This window comes from Silurus meridionalis, chromosome 14, assembly GCF_014805685.1.
Source record: "Silurus meridionalis isolate SWU-2019-XX chromosome 14, ASM1480568v1, whole genome shotgun sequence".
In the NCBI taxonomy this organism is placed as follows: Eukaryota; Metazoa; Chordata; class Actinopteri; order Siluriformes; family Siluridae; genus Silurus; species Silurus meridionalis.
In genome coordinates, this window is record NC_060897.1 from 1,641,717 (window position 1) to 1,652,337 (window position 10,621).

Below are 10,621 nucleotides of genomic sequence, written 5' to 3' on the forward strand. Positions count from 1 at the left end.
TTCAACAACTGGGAACTTTTAGCTTGGGTGCGATAATGATCTTTTTCTTCTTCTTCCCCCGACGCACTTCAATCGCGACCGAATGATTTAACTGGCTGCCGTATTTACTCCAGGAGAGACCACGCTAGACCACAGATCTTTGTGGATATTCCCAAAATAGCAAGTACTTGATGAATTATCTGAAATGGGTTTTAAAACAAGCAGATCCGATTGATTCTATGGACATAAATAATCCTCACACACACTAACACACTCACACACACACATTTTCTGTGTAAGACATTGTAAATGTTTCTGACCGGCGGTATGGAGTTTCAGCGGCTCGCTTTGTGTTTAAACCACTCCGGCAATTAACAAGGGATAGACTTACAGCACATCCATCGCACAAAAGACAGAAAGAGAGCGAGAACATTCTCCAGCCTTTTCCATCTGGCCGTCCTACGGGACAGGGTGTGTGTGTGTGTGTGTGTGTGACAGCGGAATGTTGTTTTTGTGTGTGTGGGACGTGGGATCACTTGTGAGTGAGTGATGAGTGCACATGTGTATTCTACACCACTGCGCTCTTTGTTCATGCATATAATCGCAGTACTGCTGCTTATTCATGCGAGTCCCCGGTATGAGGAATAGCGAAGGAAAGAGGGAGAGCGAGATATGGAGAGAAGGAGCCAGATATTTAGCCTAATTAATAGATCTCTGTGAACCCAACCTCAGCTTTGCAGCTTTATCTATAAGCCGAGTGTGTATCCGCCGGAGCTGCATCTAAGCTTATCTGACATTACAATTAACTCCGACGGCTGACGTGAGGCTGACATGTCTACAGGACCCGAGCCACCAATTGAAGGAATACACTCTTAAAGCACAACTCCAGTTTTCCTTTTAGGAAAGAAACGGAAAGATGCACCTCAGAAGTTCAAGGGCAGGCAGTAAAATTAAAGTTACAAATAAAGCAGTTTCATAACAAAAAAATCCAGCTGCTACCCTGAAACTAATAATTGTGAAGGATGGTACAGATTTGTAAGAAAGTTTTGTGAACATTTTTCGAATCACAGACTTGCACCCCCAGGAGAAAAATTTGTCCCAAGAACTTGTGGCATTGTGGTACCCCTGCTACAAATTCCTCAAGTCAAGTCACAAATCACAAGCCAAATTGAGCCAGGTCGGATCCAGTGAAGATAAGTCAGGTCCAGTGAAGTCAGGTTTAAGCCAAGACAGGTTAGTTCAGGTACTGTGAAGGCAGGTCAAGCAAAGTCAGGTCGGGACAAGCTGAGTTAGGAGAGGTCCAATCAAGTCAAGTCAATTCATTTTAGGGCAAAAGCAGTGCAAGACAAGCCAAGTGAAGTCAAGTAAAGCCAAGTCAGGTCAAGTCAATTCCGGTCAGGGCATGACAAGCCAAGTGAAGTAAAGTGAAGTAAATTCAAGCCAGTTTAGGTAAAATCATCAAGAATGAACCTGACTCAAAAGGAAGTGAATCAAACATGCTTGTTGTTTTAAGAGACGCTTAATCTGTAGGGCTACGTTAAAGCGTAGAACTGCAAAAATGCCATGATTACTGAAGATTTGGAACAAATAGGGAAAATAAAAACTGGAAAAACACAAACTAGTTATATTATTATGTAATCATTTATTTAAAGCCGTCTCTGTAATCTCTGTGCACAGATGACATATGGTTTGCAATGTAGAGGTTTGTCTTGGTCCAAGGACGCAAAGAATCAATTCCACTCTGATTCAAGCTTGGTGAAGGAACCAATAAGTTTGAATAACATACTTTGAGTTCCATGTAGAAGCACAGCAGAACAAAGTGCTCTGTGTGAATGAGTTACAACACTTTTCCCTTCCAGACAACAGAATGGCTATAGTTTGGATGAAGAAGGAAAAGCAGAGTTTCTTGCAAGTTCGAGTCGTTACAGACAGATGCATTTCTGTGCGTATGTGAAAATGTCTAATGAACTCAAATTAATGACAACCAACAAATGAACCGTTGGCAGACCACCTTCAGAGTTACATTAGAGTTGGATTGTGTGGTCGGCTTGATTTGTGAAAACAAAACGGTCTGCTTCACCGCTCGCCTTTTCCGGTTAACGAACTCCGAGGTTCACTGTACATACTTATACAGCTGCAGTCGCTCTTTACCTCTATGCTAAACAGTAAGAAAGGAGAGACTGCTAAAGTTTTGCATCCTTACAAAGAAATGGAAGCACTGTCCAGTATCAAAGATGAGGAGGAGGACCTGATTAAACACCAGCTGTTCTCATCTCTCAAACATATGAAGATTTTTTCTGCTTGCAATAAAAAAAAAGAAAAGAAAAGCATAAGAGCAGTGCTCGCTCCAGTGCCACGTCAAATCGAAAAGTAAAAAAGTGCATGATGATTGCGAGAATACACGTCCAGTCAGCAATAACCTTCTGGAATTCTGGTTGCAAAAGAAAGTCGACGGTCTTGCCAGCGGTAAAAAGAAAGAGAGCAGAAGACTATTTCAAGTCAGTTTATGCAGCAAGTTTATTTGCAGCTGGTTTCCTTTAAGTCAGATTGGTTTAAAAAAAGGGACGAGGAGAAAACACCGGCGTTCCAGAAGAGTGACGTGGAAAATTTACGAGAAAGTCTGGTAAACATCTTGTTGACTGTCAAACATGACACCAGTGTTCAGAGCGTCACTTGCCTGGAACCAAAGTAAAGAGCTGTTCGTGTAAAGCCTGGGGCTCGAGCTACTGTACAGCTATCGAACCAGTCAGTCAGCTACCAATCGCTATCAATATATCCATTTTGTTAAAAAACAAATGTGCACCTGTGATCGTAACATGGCCATTATTTCAATGTGGAGAGGAAATTATCTGTTACATCTTGGGTGTCTTGCTTATATCATATTTTAGACATAGCTCCTTCGATAAATGAAATTGTTGGTAGCAAAACCTGTTGTTTTTCAAGCATTTTCTTCTCCAGTCCATCAAATTCATCTTGTGCTTTAAGCCGTTTATCAAAATCCACGTAATCACCATATAAGTTTCGCCACACGCAGAAGTTCTCCATAAAGCTCACTGAGGTTTTGGAAATGTGTACAATAGCTGTCTCACTCTGGATGGAACTGGAACTGGATAATACAGGTGGCTGGAAAGCTGGCTGGACAAGAGCTCACATATGAAATTCCAGGCAATCACAATCCACTATTCACACCTAAACTCCTTCCAGCCAATCACAATTCACTATACACACCTGAACTTCTTCCATCCAATCAAAATCCACTATTCACACCTGAACTCCTTCCAGCCAATTAAAATCCACTATTCACACCTGAACTTCTTCCAGCCAATCACAATTCACTATTCACACCTGAACTTCTTCCATCCAATCAAAATCCACTATTCACACCTGAACTCCTTCCAGCCAATCACAATCCACTATTCACACTTGAACACCTTCCAGCCAATTAAAATCCACTATTTACACCTGAACTCCTTCCATCCAATCAAAATCCACTATTCACACCTGAACTCCTTCCAGCCAATCACAATCCAGTGTTCAGTGCTATTGAAAGCTTGAATCTGATGGGTCAGAATGAATCTTCTCTGACCTTCTCTCAGTGGCTCACATTAGTCACAGGGATTTATAGTAATGAGCATTAAGCAGTATAATCAGCAGTAAGGATTTAACAAGTGAACGCGTCTAAACCACTTTCTGAATGAGTTGAAAATTAAATAAAGAACAACGAACAAAGGTCTGAAATTTTAACTGTATTCAGACAAAATATTTGGACACCTGACTTTTCCAGCCATATATTTTTGTTCTACAAAGTTGGAGTTGAATTAGAAGATTTTGAATATCCTGCTATTGAGCTCTAAACACATTTGAACACATTTCCACCTTTGGGATAAAATGTGAACGCTGATTGCAACCCAGGCCTCCTTACTTCATCTCACCTCCATCAATACTTGACTTTTTTTGTTCGAGCACAAATCTCCACAAAAACATCTTCCCAGAAGACTGGAGGTTATTATTCCAGCAAATGTCGAATAATACTGTGAAAATTACTTTTCTTAGTAAAGTGTATTTTGAATGATAACATTTAGAACTACAAAATGCACCAAGAAAACAACTAGTTCCAGAAAACAACAACCTTCAAAACATCTAAAAACATTCTGAGCAAACGACACGAGACTCTCGGCTACACATGTTAGTGTTTAGCTCGTTTTTTTGTTTAGCATTTGTTCTTCAGGCTCATCGTGTGCTAATAAAATCAAATCCCTCATTTGTACGCGAGTTTACGACCCTACTGAAAGATCCGAGTGAAATCTGTATGCTGTGTTCACTCCAACTCCAGCATTGTTGATAATCTGTATTCTCTAAAGATTTCTTTTTTTCTCCATAATTTGGAACATATGGATTTAATGTAAAGTGCAGAAATGGCTTCAGACGAGCCTGGTTAGGTCATGACAAGTCTATGTTGCGTTCTTCTTGCGTTTCTTTTCAAAATGTGAATTACGATGCCTTCGTTCCTTTTTTGATTTAATATTGAAGGCAGAAAAAAGTAAAAAAAAACAAACGAGAAAAAGAAAAATACTTTTTTTCCCTCTATTTGTTTAATCACAGAGTGAAGCAATCAAAATGTCACAATACGAAATATGATCAATGTTTTAAAGTACGCAATATTTCCAATCTAACATCATGTAATTAATATTACAGAACTAATTAGGACTGTAATTAATATCATCAGTCTGCTACAACGTGCTTAAGACCACCGTTTGCATGAACAGTTCTGCATTCTCCATCATTGAGCAGAACACCTCATCATTGATGGAACTGTAATGAACGGATATTTAGTGTTAAGGATGATGATATTTTCATTTTCATATTTTTAGTCTGGTTCCTTTTTTAGGATTCTTCCTCTTGCCATCTTTTTCCTCAACACAGTCACCACTGGCTCACTCATTAGAGATCAAACTTATAGGCACTAAACTTAGACACTCTTATGAACTTGTTATCTGTGTTAAGCTGTTTTGAGACAATGTCCATAGTTAAAAGTGCTCTATGATAAAAATAAATTGAATGGAATTCAATCCTGACCTGAAGTAAAGGGGAATTCCATTGGGCACTTTTCTGAGGAAAAAAATGTTTCACTCTGGAGCCATTTGCACAAATTCTATATAACATGATACAAACTAGATCAACATATTCAGAGCTGACAGACAATCTGGTAGAACATGAGGTAGGGCAGGGAAAGGCGGGGTAGGGAGGGGCAGGTCAGGGTGGGGTTGTTCTGCAATCAGTGTATACAGAGTGTATACGGTATAACACTGTAAGAAGAGGACATGTGTGGGACCATCTCCAGGTTAAATATGTAACCATGGTTATGTATCTATGGTTACGTATGTAACCATGGTTCACAGTGGGAGCGATACGCTGCGTCTCCAGACCACACCGTCGGCATCCCTGCAGTGTGACCTTCCCCTTCAGAAGCTAACGCCGGTTTTACTTCATGTGCCTTTATGCTTCCTGGGCGTGACGTCACCCCGCCGGGGACAGCGTGCTTTCCTTCGGACTGATTACACAAAAACACACAGGTGATCCAGAACGTGGACAATTCGGAAGCGTTCCCAAAGCGTTGTTGACGCAGCTCGAGTTCCTGCAGAGGAATCACATTTCCTGTCCCCCTCTTGTTGGTTTTGAAAAGCTCTTAGTGATGGATATAACTTCTCAGAGTAAAACCAGAATGTAGGTACAATCTGTTAAATTAAAAAAGTATTAAACTTTATGTACGATCCTTAACTGCACACACTGGTGTTCAAACAATAAAAAATCTGTTGTTGATCTAAAAGATTTTAGAACATTGTTAAATATAACATTTAAATTTATTTTTTTCTCTTTTTAGCTCCAATTGTTACCGCAATTCCTGTCTTGAACTCACCAGTGCTAGATTTAAGCTAAGGTTTTCGAAATTCCAACATTTTATATTTTCTAGTACCTTTCAACCTTCGCCACATGGACAAATATATTGGGCCAGTTGGAGGCACACAACTGGGTAGGATGTCTTTGCATTCAATTAAGTAATGCATTTAAAGAAAGATGAAATTTTCCTTTGAGTTAGGAGACCCAAACCTGGCCTCTCTTCTTGGAGACAAGGTGAGGGAGGTGAGATTGAGATGGTTTGGACATGTGCAGAGGAGGGACATGGGGTATATTGCTAAGAGAATGCTGATAATGGAGCCACCAGGAAGAAGGAAAAGAGGAAGACCAAGGAGGAGGTTTATGGATATTGTGAGGGAAGACTAAAGAGTTATTTTGAAAAAGGCCGATGTAGAGGACAGGGGGTATGGAGACGGATGATCTGCTGCGGGGACCCCTAACAGATTAATTTAAAACAAGGAAAAATATGCATTGGTGTATAATCATTGGCTGAAACAGCGACTAAAAATGGAATCGTTTACTGCTGCTGTTATTTGCTGCTTTTAGGTTTGGTGTGTCTTCGTACCGTTTGAATTGAATCAATTGAATCAACCTGATGCTCACGAGTCACGACAGAACAGATCCTTCATTAAAATGTACCATTTACTGTACCATTGTGCTGATGTTTCACCTTCATGCATGACACCTGTGTGTTTTCCTTTCCTGAAAGCTCATTTTTGTATTTCTTCCAGGTACAGTTTTCTTTGTTGTGTTTAATATAAAATGGTTTTATGCCTTGGATGACTTAGGACGTACAGTTTTTCCCTGCTGCCAGTTAACCCTGTCCTAGAGACCTGCACTCCTGCTGTTCATGTCCATGTCCAAAAAAAAAGCAGAGTAGCAGGAAGAAGCAGTCAGTGCACTGAAAATAAAACTACTTATACATTTTACCTGCGGGCTTATGTGGGGGGAGCGTGAAAAAAACATAAATGTAAGCAAATTACACATACAGTAGAGAGCGAGGGTTTAGACATCTTTACGCAGACTTGATATTACTTTTCACTGTGTTTGATAAACTGGTGCTGTAAGCTTTATATTAATTATACTACTTTCATGCTGATTCTCTGCACTGTATGTGTAAGGTTGTGAATTTTTTTGTTTTGCAAAGAGGAGTTTTTGTTTTTTTTATATTAGGGATGTGCATCTCCATAACGGAGGCAGGTGCAATTTACATCTAATTACATTACATTAAAGATACGCATGAAGCAGCTACCGATATGATGCGATCCGATTCACCCCATTACGATGCAGTGAGATCCGATTTCCATTCGGTTTAACACAATGTGGTTGAATAGAAAAAAGACAGATAGTTCAATTGAATTTCTTTGGTTCAGACAGACAGCAGATTATTCATTTTAATTACTTGTTTTCCGACTTTTAACACACGGCTCTTTTACACAAAGAAAAAGAAAATTGATCCAAAATTGAAACTTTTTCTGTTGTGTCTGCAGGAAGTTACAGCTCTACCTCTGCCATGGTAATCTGTATTCTATGTGCCTCAGCCTCCGTAGGCATTGCGATACGTCATATTCATCATTATATAGCAGCAGCGGTGCTGAGAGAAGGCGCTCGAGATCAAATATTAGTCACAAATTATTGGTCTCTTTTTTAAATAATAAAAGTATATTGCAATTATTAATTATTATACATAATATTTTTAACCAAAGCAAGTATGTTAAAAATGATGCATCGTGACTTTTTTGATGCATTACATTGTTTACTTTTATACCGATGCAGCAATGCGAATCGCTGAATCGACCTTTTTTTATTCTGATTGCCAAAAGAAATGGTGCCATCTTTGTTTTAATTTCTTTTTGCTGTTCCTAACAACCACTTTCGGTATGACAAGTTCTTCGGAATCTGATTAGTTTGTAAAGCAGACGTCGTCACGCTTCAAAGCTCAACGCTCATCACCTATATCTATCACTAAATATGTCATAGAGCTTGCAGAACGAATGAAAAAACAAAGACAGTTCCCACAGGGACGTGGTTATTTATTAAGTTCTGAGATTATTAAGTGCCACAAGACCTTCCCAGTCGAACTTCCTCAGAAGATTTAAAAGTCAAGCAAACACTTCCAGACTCTTGAACGTGTCAGGTGTCACTGTGGATTAACAGAATTAAAACACAATTCTGGGAAATGTTCATTGAGCCTGTTATGTTTGCCTGTTTGGCAGATTTCAACATGGCTACACTACGTTTTCTGGAGTTTATTATCATAAATTATCATCAGGAGGCTAAATACGGATCCGCTTGAGACCAGTTCACAATGCGTCATAAATATTGGGACACCTGACTTTTCTAGCCATTTATGGTTCTTCTACAAATAGTTTAATTGTGTAGGGCATCTTTGGATATGGCATGAAATTTTTTGAACTTGGAGACCCAAACCTGTGCACAAAGCTAGCTTCATGAAGATTGGCTTAACATGGGTTGGAAGAAGTGGAAGATCTTCTGCTATAGAGCTCCAACTCTACCTTAAGAAGCACTAGATACAAGGTCTTGCCTAATTCCTTATGGTGCCACGATAAAGTTCTAGTCAATTGGAAATAATTTGCTAAAGATTTCCTCTACATGGGCAGCCTGAAAATACTTGTAAATGGTTCCACCTACTGTAGAACCCATGATTATAGCATTTGATTATAATTATTCTGAACAGTTTTTCACTTCAGCATTAAACAGAACAGCTGATATCACAGCAGCAACGTGATACCAGGACTATTGTAATGCATTACTAGGTGGATGTCCTTCATCATTAATAAACAAGCTACAGTTTGTCCAGAATGCAGCAGCCAGAGTTCTCACAAGGAGAAAATATCACCATATAACCCCAATCTTCTCATCCCTACACTGGCTTCCTGTTAAGTTTCGAATCGACTTCAAACTACTGCTTCTTATTTACAAAACACTAAGTGGTTTATCTCCCATGTATCGCTCCAGTCTTTTAACATGCTACAATCTGTCACGCTCCCTGAGATCTTAAAACTCCGGACTTCTAGTAGTTCCTAGAATAGCAAAGTAAAGGTGGTAGAAAATTCTCACATTTAGCTCCTAAACTTTGGAACAGTCTTCCTGACAGTGTTCGTGGCTCAGAAACACTCTCCCAGTTTCAGTGCAGATTAAAAACTTATAATTTTAGCGAGTTCTACACATAACACACATCACATCATAACCTTGTGCTCCAGAACATCTGATCACATGCACATTATCAACTTGTGCTTGTTAATATCATGAACAGCAGCTACGCTAATTTCTCTCCACTGCTTCTCTTTCTCTCCCGATCCCGAGGCATCCTGAGGTTGCTCCAGCCCCAGTCACGTCCCACATCATGAAGTTTATGGACCTCTGTGCAGCTGGGGATGTTTCTCATCAACGCCCTGGGGTTCCATGAAATTGCAGAGTAAGAACAGGAACTCTGAGGATTTGGATTTGGACTGTAGTTAATGTCAGCAGTCTGCTACACTGACTCAGGACTACAATGTGCTTCTGATCACCATCACTGCACCCCGCAACATTGTTTATCTGTAATAAATGGACATTCGGTGCAACCCAGATGAGGATGTGTTCCATCTTGAGTCTGGTTCCTCTCAAGGTTTCTTCCTTATGCCATCTTGGGGAGTTTTTCCTTCACCACAGTCGCCACCGACTTGTTCATCAGAGACAAACTGACACGTATAAAGAACATCTTATTCATTTTTAATCACGTTATCTGTGTAAAGCTGCTTTGAGATAATGTTCATTGTTAAAAGTGTAAATAAATTGAATTGAATTGATGCCGAACCTAAAAACATCCCAACCATCTAGACGTACCAGCACCATTTGGATTCCACTTTTCATTTTCCAGTTTTGACAATTCCAGTTTGGACATTGGACCTCTTTGAGTGTTTAAAGACTCTGGCATGGAGAAGCTGGTGTTGGATCGATAAAGATCTCAGATGTTGAGCTATTTTATGAGTTTCTCAGTGTCTCCTGGTTTCACAACTTCAACTGACAGTATAAGATTGTAGAAAGAACATCACTCACTCACACACACTCCAGTGCTCATGTTAGTTCTCTCTCCCAGTGTTCTGTAGCGTTTAAAGACTATAATCACACTCTTTATGTCACCCAAATGAGGATGGGTTCCCCTTTTGAGTCTGGTTCCTCTCAAGGTTTCTTCCTCATAACATCTAAGGGAGTTTTTCCTTCACCACAGTCGCCCCCAGACTTACTCATCAGGGATAAATACAAATCATTCACCTTCATTCTTAATTCTGGAAATCTGCTTTGATACAATGTCCTTAAGCACAATAGAAATCAACTTGACTTGAACAATATATAATGAATGAATTTCCAGTTTGGAGGATGAGGAGGGACTCCACTTTTGAGTCTGGTTCCTCTTCCAGACATTGAAACTTCCAAGGTTTCTTCCTAATATTGTCTCTAGCACAAAGTTAGAGGCACACAATTGTATAGGAAGACCTGTTTTTTCCATGGGTCCGGAGTGGAATAGTCTTGATTGGCCTGCCATAGCTTCCACTTAATGTCTGAATAGTTTATTTTATTTACAAAAATAAGGCAGCATGTCAGGGTAAGAAGAGAAGAACATGAAGAGATGCTCAAGCATGTATAGTTACTAAAATATAAAATTCAGGTGGTGGTGTCATGACCCGGGCTTCTTCCATTTGTTCAGATCTTTGCACAGGGC